Source organism: Dendrobates tinctorius, unplaced genomic scaffold (genome assembly GCF_039654945.1).
Source record: "Dendrobates tinctorius isolate UK_male_01 unplaced genomic scaffold, ASM3965494v1 ptg000367l, whole genome shotgun sequence".
NCBI lineage: Eukaryota > Metazoa > Chordata > Amphibia > Anura > Dendrobatidae > Dendrobates > Dendrobates tinctorius.
In genome coordinates, this window is record NW_027362033.1 from 2659285 (window position 1) to 2680949 (window position 21665).

At 44.5% G+C, this 21665-nt stretch overlaps 1 protein-coding gene across 2 annotated transcripts in view; it reads right to left on the reverse strand.

Moving 5' to 3' along the window:
• The window catches only part of LOC141075697 (uncharacterized), a 58314-nt gene that overhangs the window by 11111 nt on the left and 25538 nt on the right, over positions 1-21665 (reverse strand). The window lies entirely within an intron of this gene.

Genomic DNA, 21665 nt, shown 5'->3' on the forward strand with positions numbered 1-21665 from the left:
ACATAGGGGGCAGTATTATAGTAGTTATATTCTTGTACATAGGAGCAGTATTATAGTAGTTATATTCTTGTACATAGGAGCAGTATTATAGTAGTTATATTCTTGTACATAGGGAGCAGTATTATAGTAGTTATATTCTTGTACATAGGGGCAGTATTATAGTAGTTATATTCTTGTACATAGGGGCAGTATTATAGTAGTTATATTCTTGTACATAGGGAGCAGTATTATAGTAGTTATATTCTTGTACATAGGGGCAGTATTGTAGTAGTTATATCCTTGTGCATAGGGGCAGTATTATAGTAGTTATATTCTTGTATATAGGGGCAGTATTATAGTAGTTATATTCTTGTACATAGGGGCAGTATTATAGTAGTTATATCCTTGTGCATAGGGGCAGTATTATAGTAGTTATATTCTTGTACATAGGGAGCAGTATTATAGTAGTTATATTCTTGTATATAGGGAGCAGTATTATAGTAGTTATATTCCGGTACATAGGGGCAGTATTATAGTAGTTATATTCTTGTATATAGGGAGCAGTATTATAGTAGTTATATCCTTGTGCATAGGGGCAGTATTATAGTAGTTATATTCTTGTATATAGGGGCAGTATTATAGTAGTTATATTCTTGTACATAGGGGCAGTATTATAGTAGTTATATCCTTGTGCATAGGGGCAGTATTATAGTAGTTATATTCTGGTACATAGGGGCAGTATTATAGTAGTTATATTCTTGTAGATAGGGAGCAGTATTATAGTAGTTATATTCCGGTACATAGGGGCAGTATTATAGTAGTTATATTCTTGTACATAGGGAGCAGTATTATAGTAGTTATATTCTTGTACATAGGAGCAGTATTATAGTAGTTATATTCTTGTACATAGGGGCAGTATTATAGTAGTTATATTCTTGTACACAGGGGGCAGTATTATAGCAGTTATATTCTTGTACATAGGGGCAGTATTATAGTAGTTATATTCTTGTACATAGGGAGCAGTATTATAGTAGTTATATTCCGGTACATAGGGGCAGTATTATAGTAGTTATATTCTTGTACATAGGGGCAGTATTATAGTAGTTCTATTCTTGTACATAGGGGCAGTATTATAGTAGCTATATTCTTGTACATAAGAGCAGTATTATAGTAGTTCTATTCTTGTACATAGGGGCAGTATTATAGTAGTTATATTCTTGTACATAGGAGCAGTATTATAATAGTTATATTCTTGCACATAGGGGGCAGTATTATAGTAGTTATATTCTTGTACATAGGGGCAGTATTATAGTAGTTATATTCTTGCACATAGGGGCAGTATTATAGTAGTTATATTCTTGTACATAGGGGGCAGTAATATAGTAGTTATATTCTTGTACATAGGAGCAGTATTATAGTAGTTATATTCTTGTACATAGGGGCAGTATTATAGTAGTTCTATTCTTGTACATAGGAGCAGTATTATAGTAGTTATGTTCTTGTACATAGGAGCAGTATTATAGTAGTTCTATTCTTGTACATAGGAGCAGTATTATAGTAGTTATATTCTTGTACATAGGAGCAGTATTATAGTAGTTCTATTCTTGTACATAGGAGCAGTATTATAGTAGTTATATTCTTGTACATAGGGGCAGTATTATAGTAGTTCTATTCTTGTATATAGGAGCAGTATTATAGTAGTTATATTCTTGTACATAGGAGCAGTATTATAGTAGTTATAATCTTGTACATAGGGACAGTATTATAGTAGTTATATTCTTGTATATAGGAGCAGTATTATAGTAGTTCTATTCTTGTATATAGGAGCAGTATTATAGTAGTTATATTCTTGTACATAGGAGCAGTATTATAGTAGTTCTATTCTTGTACATAGGAGCAGTATTATAGTAGTTATATTCTTGTACATAGGGGCAGTATTATAGTAGTTATATTCTTGTACATAGGGGCAGTATTATAGTAGTTCTATTCTTGTATATAGGAGCAGTATTATAGTAGTTATATTCTTGTACATAGGAGCAGTATTATAGTAGTTATATTCTTGTACATAGGGGCAGTATTATAGTAGTTATATTCTTGTACACAGGGGGCAGTATTATAGCAGTTATATTCTTGTACATAGGGGCAGTATTATAGTAGTTATATTCTTGTACATAGGGAGCAGTATTATAGTAGTTATATTCCGGTACATAGGGGCAGTATTATAGTAGTTATATTCTTGTACATAGGGGCAGTATTATAGTAGTTCTATTCTTGTACATAGGGGCAGTATTATAGTAGCTATATTCTTGTACATAAGAGCAGTATTATAGTAGTTCTATTCTTGTACATAGGGGCAGTATTATAGTAGTTATATTCTTGTACATAGGAGCAGTATTATAATAGTTATATTCTTGTACATAGGGGCAGTATTATAGTAGTTATATTCTTGTACATAGGGGCAGTATTATAGTAGTTATATTCTTGTACACAGGGGGCAGTATTATAGCAGTTATATTCTTGTACATAGGGGCAGTATTATAGTAGTTATATTCTTGTACATAGGGAGCAGTATTATAGTAGTTATATTCCGGTACATAGGGGCAGTATTATAGTAGTTATATTCTTGTACATAGGGGCAGTATTATAGTAGTTCTATTCTTGTACATAGGGGCAGTATTATAGTAGCTATATTCTTGTACATAAGAGCAGTATTATAGTAGTTCTATTCTTGTACATAGGGGCAGTATTATAGTAGTTATATTCTTGTACATAGGAGCAGTATTATAATAGTTATATTCTTGCACATAGGGGGCAGTATTATAGTAGTTATATTCTTGTACATAGGGGCAGTATTATAGTAGTTATATTCTTGCACATAGGGGCAGTATTATAGTAGTTATATTCTTGTACATAGGGGGCAGTAATATAGTAGTTATATTCTTGTACATAGGAGCAGTATTATAGTAGTTATATTCTTGTACATAGGGGCAGTATTATAGTAGTTCTATTCTTGTACATAGGAGCAGTATTATAGTAGTTATGTTCTTGTACATAGGAGCAGTATTATAGTAGTTCTATTCTTGTACATAGGAGCAGTATTATAGTAGTTATATTCTTGTACATAGGAGCAGTATTATAGTAGTTCTATTCTTGTACATAGGAGCAGTATTATAGTAGTTATATTCTTGTACATAGGGGCAGTATTATAGTAGTTCTATTCTTGTATATAGGAGCAGTATTATAGTAGTTATATTCTTGTACATAGGAGCAGTATTATAGTAGTTATAATCTTGTACATAGGGGCAGTATTATAGTAGTTATATTCTTGTATATAGGAGCAGTATTATAGTAGTTCTATTCTTGTATATAGGAGCAGTATTATAGTAGTTATATTCTTGTACATAGGAGCAGTATTATAGTAGTTCTATTCTTGTACATAGGAGCAGTATTATAGTAGTTATATTCTTGTACATAGGGGCAGTATTATAGTAGTTATATTCTTGTACATAGGGGCAGTATTATAGTAGTTCTATTCTTGTATATAGGAGCAGTATTATAGTAGTTATATTCTTGTACATAGGAGCAGTATTATAGTAGTTCTATTCTTGTACATAGGAGCAGTATTATAGTAGTTATATTCTTTTACATAGGGGCAGTATTATAGTAGTTATATTCTTGTACATAGGGGCAGTATTATAGTAGTTATATTCTTGTACATAGGGGCAGTATTATAGTAGTTATATTCTTGTACATAGGAGGCCATATTGTATTATAACGTTAGACCGTGCGTGCCATCCTCTGTTTGCTGCGGGCTCTGGCGATGAGCCCGCACCTTTTTTGGCCCACGACAGCTGATCTATACAGCTGATATGTGCCTCTAAAAGCTGGTGGTGGAATTGCAAGTGGCCTGCGGCTGTTAACATGCTAAATGCTGCTTTCAGTCTCTGGCCCGCCTTTAATATGCATGTGGTGCAAGCACGTCGTAAACCCCGCCCAATGACGCCCAGGTCACATGCCGATGGGTTGACATTAAAATCCGGGGTGTGCAGGAGACCCCTGTGGTTGTCGTTGCTGGATAGGTATGAGCCTCGCCCAGCGGTCAGCGCTCATAGCAGATGAGTATTTCTGCTACACGGAGCAGGGCTGCAGCCCTACGTATAACACAGGCGATCAGATGATCGCAGCTTCTAGTCTCCCATGGACACTACTGAAGCAAGTGTAAAGTTAAAAAAAAAAAAAAAAGTTTTTCAAAATATTAGAAGAATAAAAAATATCAAAATTGAAATCACCCCCCTTCACCCTATTTAAAATAAAGAAACACACATTTGTTATCTCCACATTCAGATTCGCCCGATCCATCATTATATAAAAAGGATTAACCTGATTGCTGAACGGTGTAATGAGAAAAAAAATCAAAACGTCGGAATTAGGTATTTTTGGTGGCTGCAACACTGCACTAAAATGCAATACCGGGCGATGAAGAGACGGTACGTGCACCAAAATGGTGTCATAAAAAACCGTCAGCTCGCCGAGATCACGAAAAATGTAGACGCTACAGGTCCCGGAAAATGGCCACTTTTTTTTTACAAACTTTGGATTTTTTTTTATCATTTGGATAACAGAGAACCTAGCCATGTTTGGTGTCTGTGAAGTTGTAATGACCTGGAGAATCTTCATGGCAGGGCAGTGTTAGCATCTAGTGAACCTAGCAGAAAAGCCAAAAAACAAGTGTTGAAATTTTTTTTTGCAATTTCACCGCACTTTGAATTCTTTTTTTTGCCGTATACTATATGGTGAAACCAATCGTGTATTTCAAAAGTACAACTCATCCCACAGAAAACGAACCCTCACATGGCCATATTGACGGAAAAATAACAAAGTTATGGCTGTGAAAAGAAAGGGAGCAAAAAAAAAAAACGGAGACTCAAGAATAGAAATATCCCTGGTCCTTACGGGGTTAATGCAAGAAACAGAAATGCCTGACAGTAATTATCTTTATGCAAATTGCCGCTTCAGAGAGAACAAGCTCCAGCGCCTCCTACTGGAAGCAATCAGCCTTTACAGCGGGGGTACAGGGCGGATTTTTCTGGTGGGTTCTGCACGAAGGACCCATCAGAGAACGCCCAGAAGGAAGGTGCAAATCTCTTGGTAGAACACTCGCTCTTCTCATGTTCAGGCTTTTCATCATCTTTTGGACGTATCAATTCTAACAGTCAATATCGACTCCTTAACGAGCGACAAGACTTGTAATAAAACCGCACCGGCCCCGATGTTCCTTATAATGTTTCCTAGTAAAGACAGCGAGTCGTTAAAACTCCTGACAGGACTGGGCACCTTCACCGAGATCAGAGGAAGAAACCTGTGAAGGGTTAATAGATTGTGGGAAACGTGCGTGTGACCCCCGACGAGCGCCCCCCCCCACTGTATGTAATAGGACCTGTTAATAATCAGCGCAGTCCTGCAGATCCCGGATCGTTGGGCAGAGCATCATGCAATCTGTAGGATAACGCAGACTTAATTCCATCAAATGCACTCGCCAGATGTTCTGTGACACACGGCAGACATAACCCGCAGTAATATACATAGCGGGCGATTCCACCAAATGCAGCAGATAAGCTGCTCGCAGATGTAGCAGAGCTGAATGTGCCTCTACACTGGCTTTCTCCTGGCGTCACTTTATCAGATTGATAGGATTGAAAAGTCAAGGATGAGAACCGACAGATTCAGGGAAACTTACAGACCTACTGTTAGGAATGGTGGAACACACCAAATAACAAATTATAATAAGGTGCGTTCTCACCCGGGGTCCACCGTGCGGTGATGGAGAAACCGCAGCTAGCACAATGGCGGAGCAAGGCTGCGAGAAAACACAAAGCACACGGAGTAAAATGTCACTCAGTGTGCACAGAGCGCAGAGTACCAAGCTCTGTTACACCACAGAGCCGTACTATGAAGCAACGCACAAAGGACTATACCCTGTTAGACTGCACAGGTGTGTAGAAAAAGCAAAATACTAATTGGGGTCCCTATAACTTAACCCCCCAGGGAAGACTAAGCTGGTGGTTGACCCTGCTCTGACACACGCGCCTGAGGACGCCCGGTGCAGATGCTAAGTTCAAGCAGGAGTTCCCACGCTACACTACCTGTCCAGACCAACACTCACAGTGCTATCAGCGGCACACATGCACACAAGGTGGTAAAGTAGCCACCGACACACCAAACACACATGATGCTAGCGTACAGGGGTGCGCTCCACAGGACCTTTTATACATACAGCTCAAGTCCAGACAGGACCTTGCCTGTGGACCAATCAGAAGCTGCCACATAACCAGAGCATGTGATGTCCAAGCACCAATGAGAAGGCGCCACATCCTGGACATGCTCAGTAGGATGAAATCTGAACTTAGGCTCCAGAGTACAACACTGCATGTGTATACCAGTAGTCACCATAGGCTTAGCTGGAGAGCCAGCAGCAACTACTCGTGCAGCATGAGCCTGGGCAAGGTGCGGGGGCCGGAGTCAGTGCTGAGCAGTCATCCCAGTGGCCAAGCCTGAACGGGAGATCTCAACACCAGACAAGGCCTGGGATCTATCCTGTGCAGAGGCAAAATCCTGGTGCCTAACACCTACTGTGCTCTTCTGGGGTAACGGTCTCCTGGCTGTATTGCCCCCTTGGCTGTAGACCATTCTCATACCTGTTTACAAGTGACATGGACAGTGCTCTCAGCGGAGATGTAAGTTCACACATGGAACATTTCACCACCGCCCCCAGCACAGCATCAAAGGGGGAGTCAGGTTCACTGCCATCTTTAGTGTCATTGCTGTGCTTCAGTCTGTAATATCACCACCACCATGCTTTACACTGCAGGCACCTTTGACATTCCTTTCCTGACCTCATAGATCAGCTCCGGCAGCAGGCAGTCACCCGAGTATTTGGGAAGATAGCGCCCATACTGCTGCTGTGCACTAGTTTCTTGTTTTTGAATCTAATACTACTTGACTCTGCAATGGACTCTGTGACAAACCAAGCTGTGCTATATGAAAGGGTCAGAGGCTTAAGCAAAAAGAATTTGTGTTGCTCTGGTCCAGTATCAAGTCCAGTCCTCCATGGCAACTCGAGAAAGGTGGTCTGCACTTCAGCATAAGGTGTAGACATTAATCCTCACCACAATGTCACGCGTTTGTAGGTTTAGAAAGCTCATCGGGCAGTCAGGATGCCGGGCCAAGGATGCCGGCCACACAAGTAAAGATTTGCCTGGTGTGGCTGCGCTGGAGGACTGGGCATGACACCAAATCAGGGCTGTGTAAATCTTTTTCACTCAACTCTACTGGGCAGCCTTGTATTATAACTCTGTCTTGGATTCTGTGACAAACCCAGCTCTGCTATATAAATTATTCCAGGACAGTCTATTAAATTGCTGGAAGAATTGGACTGTCTGTCAAACTCAGCTCTGCCACATCCCGGAGTCAGTTCTGCTATAACACTATGCCAGCGCTAGACAAAACTCTGCTTTACACTCAGGTCTCCTACATCACAGAGAGGAATCTGCTCTGGGTAACTTTACCACTTGAACCCTGACCTCAGCCATCTTGGCGCCATTGTTGATTGTTTAACTCTACTACATTGGGCCGTCAACCTATCAATTCTTTTTTAAGACTACAAAAAAAGCATGTAAAAAGGAACTCCTTCCTATTCAAGTGACCAACGTCCCCTGAGCAGTGGGTGCAGTCTTCTCCACCACAATACCACAGCTGTCCATCTGGAGGTCCAGTTATGTCCCAGGAGCTTATGGATAATCTTTAATCCTTCTCTTACGTTCCTCTGGTTATTTATGGTCTCCTTGATATCACACCATCACCCCCATATAGACATTATAGGTTTTATATCGGTTTTCTGCGATGAGATTTCATTGTGGGGAAGAGTTTCCTGTTGCTCCTACCAGGGGTGGACGTATCATTGGGGCAACCTGTATAGCCAAACGGGCGCAAGAGGTCACGAGGCCCACTTTCACCTCCAAAACACATGGGATTGTATGTTATGATCAGCTATTGGACTGCAAAGGGCCCATATATTTATGTGGTACAAGGGCCCTTTTTTGTCTTTATCCACCAGTGGATCCTACCATGAAGATCCTTAGTGATATAGACATCTTTCAGCATCTTGTATTGTCCTGCAGATCTTATTGGACAGTGGTGATCCCCTGCCAGCAGCCCTCCATATATATGTCATGGGCATCCTAATTTTTAAGGCTATGTGCACACGTGTGGAATTCCATTCCGCGGGAAATATGCAAGAAATCCGCATTTTAAATTCCCGCCTATTTCCCGCGAAAAACTAGCATTTTGCAAGCGTAATTAGCTTGCAGAATGCTAGCGTTTTCCAAGCGATCTGTAGCATCACTTGGAAAACTGATTGACAGGTTGACGAGTGTGACCAACTTTTTACTATTGAGGCTGCCTGTGATGGTGTGATATGTTATGTGGATGTCATTTTTTGTATATTCCTATTTTTAACAATTCCAGTTATTTTCATAGTGTTTTTCTTATTACATTGTAAGCCTACAGCCTCACTGTATCTGTCTCTTGATGACCCCCTGTAGTGCATTAATCCCTAAGGCCTTTTGTTCTCCTCTGGGAGGCAACTTGTTGGACTACCCCTGGACAAGGAAGGGGGTGGGGGGGAAGAACGGCAGCTGGACATGTCAGTTCCGGTAGAGACAAGATGGTGAAAAGGCTGCATTTCAGAGAGAAGGACCCATTTTTATCCTCTGGTGCTAGAGTTTTGAAATCTCGTTTCCCTGGACATTTTATCCTGATACTGGACTGCATTCTTATTCTGGACTATCTTATCCTGTGTGTGGTGGACTGAATATGGACCTTTTCGTATTTTTGCCTGAATAAAGGTCTTGGAATTGTTCACTCTTCGCTTGCTCTGTTGATTGTGTGATACCAGAGAAGGATCCCGTGACAACTGGTGGCAGCAGTGGGATCAACAGAGCGTCACCCAATGGAGAACCACCCACAGAGTGAGTACACAAATTGGACTGTATGCAGTTTACAGGAGAGAGCCAGAGACCTGGGCCTGAACTACCAGGGACTGACTAAAGAGGCCTTAATCGATCTACTGGTGGGCGCTAGCCCGGCCACCTCCTCCCAGATGTCTGAAGGACGAGCACTGGAGACAGGGATGCCCCATCCAGAAAAGCCAGTGGTTGGTGTGGTATGAAGAAGAGATGGCGGTTCTGGGCCCCGGCGTCTCTCAGGAGTACAAGGAGGAGGCTGCCTGCCGGGCACAGCGGAGACAGGAAGCAATGGCGCTTGAAAAAGGGAGTAATGCAATGTGGAGTGTAACCCCAACAATCCGGGAGCCTGTACGGATCACCCGGACAGAGTTTAAGCCATTTGATGAGGCTTCTGGAGATGTGGAGGAGTTCTTCAAAGACTTTGAGCAGCAGTGTGCTGTGATGGAGGTGCCCCACTCTAGCTGGATGCGTTTGTTAGTGGGGCTCCTGAACGGAAGCTTGGCGGAGGCTTACCGAACCATTGATGCACTGCGGAATCGGGATTATAACATTGTAAAGCGGACTATCCTGGATTACCATGCTATCACCCCAGACTCATATAGGGCCAAGTTCCGAGACCTCCCATGCACCACGGGGGGATCGTTTAGGATGTATGCACATAAGATGTCCGAGGCATGTCGGAGATGGCTGGAAGCAGAAAACGCCTTTACTGTGGAAGATGTTATACAGGCGTTCCTTATAGAACAATTTCTTGCCAAGTGCCCTGCAGAGGTACGGGAATGGGTCCAGGAGCGCACGCCGTGTACCGTGGATAGAGCTGCAGCCCTGGCCGATGAAGCCCTTACTATCCGGCCACAATGGAAGAGGCTTCTGGACAATGAACCACGGCCTGCTCCCGCGCCCCGTCCCCCTCCAGTTATATCTGCCCTTCCACCTAGTCGCAAGCCGATGACAATCACGCCTCACAATCCTAGGCCCCAACAGTTCCGACCACGACCTGGGGGTATCACAGAGAGGAGATGTTATGGGTGTGGGCAACCTGGACATTTGCAGTCTGGCTGTCCCTCCAGGATTCGGAGGGAGCCCCACGCAGCCCCACCTCGTCCAGTGCATCTTGTACATTCCACCACACCTGAGGAAGAGCTACCACCACCCCCACCAGAGTGGACCACCGACCACGGCACCATAGATACCCCTCCTGGAGTGTACGGACTCCGGCCTCTGTCCTTTAGCTACTCAGAGCAACGGCAACGCCACCTGCAGGATGTCTTTATTGATGGATACAAAGTGTCAGGATTTAGAGACACGGGGGGCATTCTTGACTATCGCTGACCCCCGTGTGGTTCGACCCGAGGCAATTTACCAAGGTCCGGGAATTCCCATTGTCCTGGCGGGGGGTGCCCGCAAATATATACAGCGAGCTTCTGTGCGTTTGGATTATGGTTGTGGAGAAAAACTGTGTTGGATTGGAGTTATGGGAGGACTTCCTGCAGATATCCTCCTTGGGAACGACATTGGGGAGTTACAGTGCCAATTTGTGGGAGCAGTCACCCGACTACAGGCCCTTCAAGCACTACATCATCCGGACCCCACCGGGGAGCAACCACCACGAACCGCATCAGAGTCGCACCTTGGCCAAGCCCCTAACCGACCTGACCCGCAAGAACATGCCTAGGAATGTGACGTGGATGACGGCATGCGAGGATGCCTTTTCAACGTTAAAGACTGCCCTCGTCACTGCTCCTGTCTTGGCTGCCCCGGATTATAAACGCAGGTTCCTCGTGCAGACAGATGCATCCATCTTTGGGATTGGGGCAGTACTTAGCCAAGTGAACGCCGCCGGAGAAGAACATCCTGTTGCTTTTGCCAGTCGGAAACTACTGGATCGGGAAGTTGCCTATGCCACTATTGAAAAGGAGTGCCTTGCCATCGTATGGGCGCTAAAAAAATTGCAGCCCTACTTGTATGGCAGAGACTTTACAATTGTTACAGACCACAACCCCCTCACATGGCTGAATCGTGTATCAGGGGACAATGGAAGATTGCTGCGGTGGAGCTTGTCCTTACAACCCTACAGCTTCTCCATCCAATACAAGCGAGGAAGCCAACACCAGAATGCCGATAGACTGTCTCGACAAGAAGAACCATAGGCTCCCCAGGCCGACCTACCCCTGCCACTGTACAAGGAACTATAAATAACTGAGCAATGTGGACTAAAGTGAGCAGGCCAGAGGTCTGTGTAGACCTCATGGCGTGCTCAGTTATTATGGGGGGGAGAGGTTGTGATGGTGTGATATGTTATGTGGATGTCATTTTTTGTATATTCCTATTTTTAACAATTCCAGTTATTTTCATAGTGTTTTTCTTATTACATTGTAAGTCTACAGCCTTCACTGTATCTGTCTCTTGATGACCCCCTGTAGTGCATTAATCCCTAAGGCCTTTTGTTCTCCTCTGGGAGGCAACTTGTTTGACTACCCCTGGACAAGGAAGGGGGTGGGGGGAAGAACGGCAGCTGGACAAGTCAGTTCCGGTAGAGACAAGATGGTGAAAAGGCTGCATTTCAGAGAGAAGGACCCATTTTTATCCTCTGGTGCTAGAGTTGTGGAATCTCGTTTCCCTGGACATTTTATCCTGTTACTGGACTGCATTCTTATTCTGGACTATCTTATCCTTTGTGTGGTGGACTGAATATGGACCTTTTCGTATTTTTGCCTGAATAAAGGTCTTGGAATTGTTCACTCTTCGCTTGCTCTGTTGATTGTGTGATACCAGGGAAGGACCCCGTGACACTGCCTATGCGGCATCAGTAGTAAAAAGATATAAAGTCTAAAATAATAAAAAAAATATAAAAAATCATGATATTCTCACCTTCCGGCATCCCATGCAGCGTTCCCAATCCTCGCGATGCTCCCGGCAGGTCCCGTTCCCAGCGATGCCTTGCAACAATGACCTTTGATGACGTCGCGGTCTTGCGAGACAGCTACGGTATCGCAAGACCGCGACGTTATCAAAGGTCATTATCGCAAGGCATCTCTGGGAACGGGACATGCTGGGAGCATCGTCGAGGCCTGTGGACGCTGCATGGGACGCCGGAAGGTGAGAATATGAGGATTTTTTATTTTAATTCTATTTTTTACAGGATTATGGTACTCAGAGCCTGAAGGAGAATCTCCTGTCCTCCAGACCGTGGGTACCATCCGCAAATGTTCTGCTTACTTTTCAAATGGTCGGCACAGCCACATGCAGAAAGTAAGCGGAACAATGTGGGGCGCCCTCACACCCAGGGCTGTGGGGTACTCGGTACCGGGCCCGATGAGCTTCAATGGGAGATGTCACGGCAGCTGGAACCCGGCCCGTGGCCCTGGGCGCCCTTCTGTAAAAGGGGTTGTTGAGTGTGCTTATGGTGATGAAAGTTTATAAGTGATTCGTGACGCCACCTGTGGTGTTCGGCAATAGAGATGTAAGCCGACGCTGCAGACAGATCCTCTGGGACAGATGGTGTGGTGCAGCAGTGATGTTATAGCCCTCCACAGGCAGGGCTGTAGTCCCAGGGCAGTGTAGGTGAAGTGACACTTAGTTGGTGTAGTGTCTGGCGCAAGGGATGTAGCAGTGCTGAGTGTGTTGGCGCAGGAATAAGTGGAGGACACCAGGGCATGTAGTTCCAAAGCTTTACTCACAGTCTGTTGCAGGTACAGGTGCCCGCATCCGTGCCGTGTCCTCCGGGTCAGGAGCTCAGCCAACTTCCAGGCAAGATGAAGTGCTCCTTTCCAACACTCCGCCAACATATGTGCCTTTTCTGAACGTCTCCTCTTATAGCGCCTTTGAATGAAGTACTCCCAGTACTGAGTTACACTGGAGTTCCTCCTGTCAGATGTTCCTATGAACTCTACTTGTACGGCAGACAGCTGTAGCCTGCTTCAGGGACTCCTTGCCACTAAGTCCCGGCTCACTAATATGTTGCTGTTGTGCCCCCAAGTCTTGTGTGGGAATAAAGTGGTCACTACTTCTATTCCTCCGGTGTCTGCTGCAGGACCATTAGTGTCCGTACAACCTCGGGGACTGGACCCCGGCCTTGGGCTTAGAACTTGGGAAGGGTTCTCTCCTCCAACCCTGGTCCTTGTTCTGTTATTCTCCTCACGTTCCATGCTAATCCTTCTTCCCAATGTAGAATCAAGCTTCCTCTCTCTGTCTCTTTCCTGTGTCAGCAGACCCAGATCACTGTAGCCTGCTGCAGCACTTCCTTCTTCCATCCCTTTCCCGGGGATCTTCTCTGTCTCACTCTCTGTCCTTCTACATCCTCACTCACTGACTGAATGAAAGACTGACTGACTGACTCAACTCTTCCCGCTCTTTTATGTAAACTAAACTCCACCCACCTCCCAGCACGTTTCGTGTTCCAAGCAGGGAGCCACCAAGGGGTGCTATGCTACACTGCAAGCAGGGAGCCGCCGAAGGTGCTTTGCTACACTACTTTGTGGTGTGGGGTGCAGGTGTTGGAGTGTGGTCAGGTGTCTCCACCTTACCTGGATGGTGGGGTACCATACCTCAGGAGGAGGTGCAGTACCTCTGTGGTGACTGAACCCTCAGGGGCACCACATACCCCCCGTTAAACACAGCACGTCCGCGGGCTGCAAGTCAAACAAAGATGTGTGTGGATTTTCCCACAATTCCACACAAAGAATGAGCATGCTGCGTATTTTTCCGCGATGCAATTCCACCGTGGAAAAATACGCAGCATTAGCACAGCATGTGTGGAATGCCACAGGATTGCATGGGATGCTGCTTTTTTGCGTTTTCGCGGCAAAATCGCGCGTTTAAAAGCGCCACGAAAACGCAAAAAAGAAAAAAACTCTACGTGTGAACACAGCCGGTCATCTTCTGCCCTATAACCTCAGTAGTGGTGAATGATTCCCAAGGGATGAAGTTATTTTTTCTCACAGAAACCTTCCAACATGTTGTGTTCTGCAGATGATTTTGGACAGTGGTGTTTGCCTCCTTGATGCTCCCTATGTAGATGCCATGTGTATCTTCTCTCTAATAGTAGTCTTTGCTCTGTTACCTCAGTAGTGGTGAGAAATTCCCACAGGATGAAGTTCTGGCTTCTCAAAGTCCTCTTCCAACATGTTGTGGACCTGAGTGCCTCCTTGGAGCCCTTCACGTAGAAGTCATATGTGTCCTCTCTCTAATGGTTGTTTAATGCCGTGTGACCTCAGAGGTGGTGAGAACCTCCCATAGGATGACGTTCTGGCTTCTTAGAGATGTATTTTCTAGCTTCTTGTAGCCTCCTGTTGATCTTCTTGGACAGTGGTGATCCCCTCCAGACAGCCCTTCATGTACATGTCTTGTGTGTCTTCTCTCTAGTAGACTAATTAAAATGTCCGCTGGTGTCATTAAACACCTCACACACCATCAGCTTTCATATTGATGCTGTGTCCAGGCAGTTCATCTAATCAGGGAGCATCCATTAGGATAGATGTGGATTAGAGCTTACACGTGACAATTGTTCTTTACGGCCTAATTATCGTTGTGAGGAGTTATGAAGCCAAAAGGGCAAAACCTTGGGTTGAGCTGGAGGCTGAGCATATGGTTTTGCTTTCCGTAATTGGATCATATTGATGCGCTGACCGTCCTGTGCTCTTTTGTGAGTATGCCAATTGGGTTCTAGAATAAAATCTGGCTATCCTGCTTTATAGAGAATCACGCTGTTTATGTGGAGAGGAACATCTTGGGTGGAATCCAACTTGCAGCTCTTTTCTATTGTGCACCGCCTCCTGTAGTGCAGGAAGCTTCCTGTAGGTTCCAGTACGAAGTTCTGTCTTCTTGAAGAAGTCTTCCAGAATCCTGAGCACTTCTCTTATTGAACAATAGTAGTCTCCTTTTCCACCATGCCCCTCAGTAAAAATCAGAACTGTCTGCAGGTCCCAAGATAAAGTTCAAAACTTCATAGAAGAAATGTTTGCCAACTTGGCGAATTCTCCAACTGACCCTCCTAGGACAATCTGGTCCAGAGAAACGAGAAATTGAGTGACATCTTCTCCAGTTGCAGGTGATATTCATTACAGTGAAATGATTACTGACAATCGTTCGGTGTTTTTATAAATCCCTCTTCAGTCATTAGTTTCTAGAACATTCTACATGTCACTACTAGGCATGGTGATACCACACACCTTACGACACCTTAAATATGCCTTCTCCAACAGCTTCTCCTCAACTCTGCCACCTCCAGATCCTCTCCTGAGCTATGCTTTCTCTCTTTATCTTTCTTTTTTCCTAGTCCTCTATCTTCTAATCTGTTCCTGATCAGTTCAGTGGTAGCTAAGCTGCAGGTCTTGGTAGTTTTTGTGCTGTCCAGATTCGTTAACGGTTTTAGCCCGGCTGTCAGAGCTGTAGACAGCTGATTGAGGGGGAACCAAGTATTGAGTTCCCACCTATCTCATATTGATGACTTATCAAAAGCTTTGTCATCAACATAAAAAAAACAGACAATCCATTTAAGATTTCCTGGTCTGAGAGGCAAAATTCGACCCCTAAATTAAGGATCTAATTTGATCCTTGCTATGGAGCCAATATTGTGTACATCACTGCAAGGTCAGATTGTATTATAGGTGGCAAGTAATTAAAGGCAACAGCAATGACCAGCACAAGCACATACAAATGGGTAATGTATGACCCAAGGAGACCAATACCTAAACATGACAGATCCCTGTTCAGACTAGTAAAAACCCTACTCTGACCCTGGTCTGTCTCTACCTGACCACATATCATATATACTCATGTATAAGCCGTCCCGTGTATAAGCCGACCCCCCTAATTTTGCCACAAAAACCTGGGAAAACTTATTGACTCGCGTATAAGCCTAGGGTGGAAAATGCAGCAGCTACTGGTAAATTTCAAAAATAAAAATAGATACCAATAAAAGTAAAATTAATTGAGACATCAGTAGGTTAAATGTTTTTGAATATCCATATTGAATCAGGAGCCCCATATAATGCTCCATACAGTTCATGAGGGCCCCATAAGATGCTCCATACAAAATGCACAAAGGTAATAATGGCCCCATAAGATACTCCATAGAATAATATGCCCCATATGCTGCTCCATAAAGGTTATGGCCCCATAAGATGCTCCATAGAATAATATGCCCCATAACATGCTACATAGAATATGCCCCCATAAGATGCTCCACAGATATTCCCCACAGAATAGGCCCCCATAAGATGCTCCACAGAATATGCCCCCATAAGATGCTCCACAGAATATGCCCCCATAAGATGCTCCATAGAATATGCCCCCATAAGATGCTCCACAGATATGCCCCATAGAATATGCCCCACAGAATAGGCCCCCATAAGGTGCTCCATAGAATATGCCCCCATAAGATGCTCCACAGAATATGCCCCCATAAGATGCTCCATAGAATATGCCCCCATAAGATGCTCCATAGAATAGGCCCCATATGCTGCCCCATAGAATATGCCCCCATAAGATGCTCCATAAAATAGGCCTGCCATGGTTTATTTAGAATGCTGGGCAGGTGGTGTAGGAGTTAATGGAGAGAGCCTCTCTTTGGGTCTGGGGAGGGTTTTTATAGCCTCAGGGGAGTGCAGTCCCCTGTCGTTTATACTCCTAGTTGAGTGTGCCTGACCCTGTGCTGCCTGTGCTTCGTGCCAATACTTGTCTGTCTGTCTGGTGTTTGATTCGGTCCCGTCTTGGGTTACATCTCCTGCCTGCTGATTTTGTGCTTTGCTGATTGTCCTGTGTATGATCCCTGGCTACGTTTCTGACCCTTCTTGAGCATACCCCTCCTGTACTGCGCTGCCCGTTCTGTGTATGACCCTTGGCTACGTTGATTGACCGGCCTCTGTACTTCCCTCCTGTACCTTGCTGCCTGCCCTGTGTATGACCCGATTGCATGCTTCACTACTGTAATTCTCTGTGCCACAGCATTCCCTGTACAGCTGGTAGCGTCCCGAGAGCTTGTCCATGGCTCCGCCCACTCCCTCTGATGCACGGTCACGTGACCGCAGGTCCTGCGACCTCTGGGAGTCTCACCACTGCTCCGCCCTCCCCGCAGGTCCTACAGCCAAGTTTCTGTTGCCAGCGCTGCAGACACTCTGCTGCCTGTTAATCAGCCCTGGTTCTGCGAGTGACAGCGCTAGTTAGCTGTCACTCTGACAAGGCCCCCGTAAGATGCCCCATAGAATATGCCCCCATAAGATGCCCCATAGAATATGCCCCCATATTCCGCTGCTGCAAAAAGACTTACTCACCTCTCCGTCACTGGGGGCCAGGTGCCGGTGTCACCGCTGGCTCAGGACCCAGTACCTGAGATATTCACCTGTCAATGTTCCCACGCTGCTCGCCGCTGCCTGCCACGTAGTCTCTCAGTGACTTTCAGGCAGCAGAGGGCACGGCGCACACTAACTACGTTATCGCGTCCTCTGACCTGAACATCACTGACAGAGGACGTGGCAGGCAGCGGCGAGCAGCGTGGGAACAGGGACAGGTGAATATCGCATACACTCACCCCCCCGATGCGTCTCTGCAGCCCCGTTCTCCCACAGACTCCGGCGCCTGCTTTCAGCGGTCAAGTGATACTGCTCATTAAATACATGAATATGCGCATATTCATGTCTTTAATGAGCGGTACCACGTGACCGCTGAAGGTAGGCGCCGAACACCGTGGGACAAGCAGGGGGGCTGCAGAGATGCGCCAGGGGGGTCAGTATGATCTGATACCCACGCTCCCCCTCCCTCGCTGACCCCCTGGCGTATATGACTCGCGTATAAGCCGAGAGGGGGACTTTCAGCCCCCAAAAAAGGGCTGAAAATCTCGGCTTATACGCGAGTATATACAGTAGGTTGGCACCCTAAGATAACGCAATGGTGGCCCCCACTTGACAGTGGCTCACCATGAATGTCCTTAACGATGCATGTGTAGCAACTCACTAGGGAAAATAGGTTGACTCCACAGTCCCTAGTGGTGCCTGCGGGTGCAGAGATAGACCTAACCACAGACTAGGAGATGGCAACTCTGACAAACTGCCTGAAAGGTCAACGAGCTGCTTCACGTTCCTCTTAAAGAACCGGAGGGTAGAGCAGAGTGTGAATAAATTAAAAGATGAGAAGTGTGCTGACTAGGGATGAGCGAGCACTAAAATGTTCGGGTGCTTGTTGCCAGAATCGAGTAATTCCTAATACTCAGATGCTTTCGAGTAATGAATGTAATGGGAGTTAATGGGAAATCCGAGCATTTTTCCGACAGACCCTACAATGAGGTCTTGGGGGGGGGCAGTGAAAATGTTCAAATGGATGGATGGTGCGGAATGGAAGGAGAACTGCATGGGTAAGACTCCAGGAAGCATCTCTGACCCCCAGATCTCTGCTGACAACAATGGGGTCACACTTTTCCTCCACTTAAAGGACTGACAATAAAACGTTCCTAACCCATGAGAAATCGCAACATTAAACATTCTTTCCCGTATAAGGACTTATTTAAGGCAAAATTAAACAAATTAAAAAATTATAATTTAAGTAACAAAAATTTAAATCTAAATTAAAATTTTTGAAATTTCAGTTTAATTTATGAAGGAAGCAAGAAATGCCAAACATGTGATAGAAGAGAGACTCTATACACCCTGTATTAGACATAAAAGAGGCCTCATACATATCTGGTCCTCATAGAATCATAGAATGGTAGAGTTGGAAGGGACCTCCTGGGCCATCTGGTCCAACCCCCTGCTCAAAGCAGGATTCGCTAAATCATCCCAGTCAGATGTCTGTCCCGCCTCTGTTTGAAGACTTCCATTGAAGGAGAACTCACCACTTCTCGTGGCAGCTTGTTCCACTCATTGATCACTCTGTCAAAAAGTTTTTTCTAATATCTAATCTGTGTCTCCTCCCATTCAGTTTCATCCCATTGCTTCTAGTCTTTCCTTGTGCAAATGAGAATAAAGATGATCCTTCTACAATGTGACAGCCCGTGAGATATTTGGCCGTGCCTCCCTGCAAAGTGGGACATGAACCTATGTGTCGTGGTTGGGCATGTTCCTTGTGCTCCAGCCACAGGCGTAGTCACCCGTGCCCCACGCTCTCGGCCTCTGCGTGCATCATCAGCACTTCCCCATCCCTCACCGCACGCCTTACACATTTTCTCTTTGCTAGCTCTCTAGAAATCAAGTTTTCTTTATCAATTGAAACACTTTTTTTAATGCTGTAGCCGGTCAAGCGGTTTTTAAAAAAATTTAAATCACCGTAATCTTACACAAAGCAGGTCATATGGATGACGCTACTCAATTTTAGGAGCCCAAAAAATTGATCAATTGTAGCTGGCCAAGCGGGTTTTACAAGTTTTATACCATCATGATTTTACACTGATCACAATAAATTGTATGATTCACTAATTGAATCCAGAAAAAAAAATTGAACTTTTTTTGGCGTTTTCTATACCACCGTAATGTAACACTGAACCCGATAGACTGTGCGGATAACAAGATAGTCAATTTTTCACTCAACAAAATAGAATGTGGTAAAGTGCAGCACCTACAGTGGGGGAAATAAGTATTTGATCCCTCGCTGATTTTGTAAGTTTGCCCACTGACACAGACATGAACAGTCTATAATTTTAAGGGTCGGTTAGTTTTAACATTGAGAGATAGAATATCAAAAGTAAAATCCAGAAAATCACATTGTATAAATTATATAAATTTATTTGCATTTTGCAGCGAGAAATAAGTATTTGATCCCTCTGGCAAACAAGACTTAATACTTGGAGGTAAAACCCTTGTTGGCGAGCCCAGCAGTCAGACGTGTGTTGTAGCTGATGATGAGGTTTGCGCACATGTCAGGAGGAATTTTGCTCCACTCCTCTTTGCAGATCATCTCTAAATCATGAGGATTTTGAAATTGTCGCTTGGCAACATGGAGCTTCAACTCCCTCCATAAGTTTTCTATGGGACTAAGGTCTGGAGACTGGCTAGGCCACCCCATAACCCTAGTGTGCTTCTTTTTGAGCTACTCCTTTGTTGCCTTGGCTGTATGTTTTGGGTCATTGTCTTGCTAGAAGACCCAGCCACAACCCATTTTTAATGTCCTGGTGGAGGGAAGGAGGTTGTCAGTCAGGATTTTATGGTACATGGCTCCATCCATTCTCCCATTGATGTGAAGTACTCCTGTGCCCATAGCAGAGAAACACCCAGAAAACATAATGTTTCCACCTCCATGCTTGACAGTGGGGATGGTGTTCTTTAGGTCATAGGCAGCAGTTCTCTTCCTCCAAACACAGTGAGTTGAGTTAATGCCAAAGAGCTCAATTTTTGTCTCATCTGACTACAGCACCTTCTCCCAATCACTCACAGGTGTTCATTGGCAAGCTTCAGACAGGCCTGCACATGTATCTTCTTGAGCAAGGGGACCTTGCGGGCACTGCAGGATTGTAAACCTTTACGGCGTACTGTGTTACCAATGGTTTTCTTGGTGACTGTGGTCCCAGCTGCCCTGAGATCATTAACAAGTTCCCCCCGTGTAGTTTTAGGCTGATCTCTCACCTTCCTCATGATCAAGGACACCCCACGAGATGAGATTTTGCATGGTGCCCCAGATCAATGTCAATTGACAGTCATTTTGTATTTCTTCCATTTTCTTACTATTGCACCAACAGCTGTCTCCTTCTCACCCAGCATCTTACTTATGGTTTTGTCGCCCATTCCAGCTTTGTGCAGGTCTATGATCTTGTCACTGACATCCATAGAAAGCTTTTTGGTCTTGCCCATGTTGTAGAGGTTAGAGCCTGAATGATTGAGTCTGTGGACAGAAGTCTTTTATAAAGGTGACTAAGTAAGACAGCTGTCTTTAATGCAGATAACGAGTTGATTAGAAGCATCTAATTGGTCTGTAGGAGCCAGAACTCTTAATGGTTGGTAGGGGATCAAATACTTATTTCTCACTGCAAAATTCATATTAATCTATATAATTTATACAATGTGATTTTCTTTTTTCTTTTTTTTTATATTCTATGTCTCAATGTTAAAATTAACCTACCCTTAAAATTATAGACTGTTCATGTCTTTGTCAGTGGGCAAACTTACAAAATCAGCAAGGGATCAAATACTTATTTCACCCACTGTATATATTTAGCAACTGACTGCAAAGCCCTAAGCCCTGCCTAGAGGCTGTATTCTGCCACTCTCCCAACTCCTGCAACTGTCTCTAGGCTAAAGGCAGAATGTAAAGGCTAATGCAGTCAGCCAATCACAGTAATCCCACTCCCAAGATGTCTACAACATTACAGTGACTGGCAGGTAATCCTCGCATGGCTAGTTGGCTGTGACGACAAACGGGCAGGGATTTAAGCTTAAAATTGGAGCACCAGGCGATGCTTGTCGAGGGCTGAGCACATCCGAGCACCCATATACTCAAGTGATACCTGAATATCACCGAGCACGTGCGCGCATCACTAGTGCTGAACAAAGAAAGATCCCAGAGTGAGTAAAATAAATAACAAAATACCAAACAAAGAATAAAACAAGTACTGTTAACAAATTTACTGAAACTTCCTAAAGATAAACAGAAGATGGGTGCAAAGTATAGCAAAGATGCAGCAAAGCGAAAACCCTTGGCTGGAATCTCACAGACTAGCTCCAAACATCAACAGTATGTAAG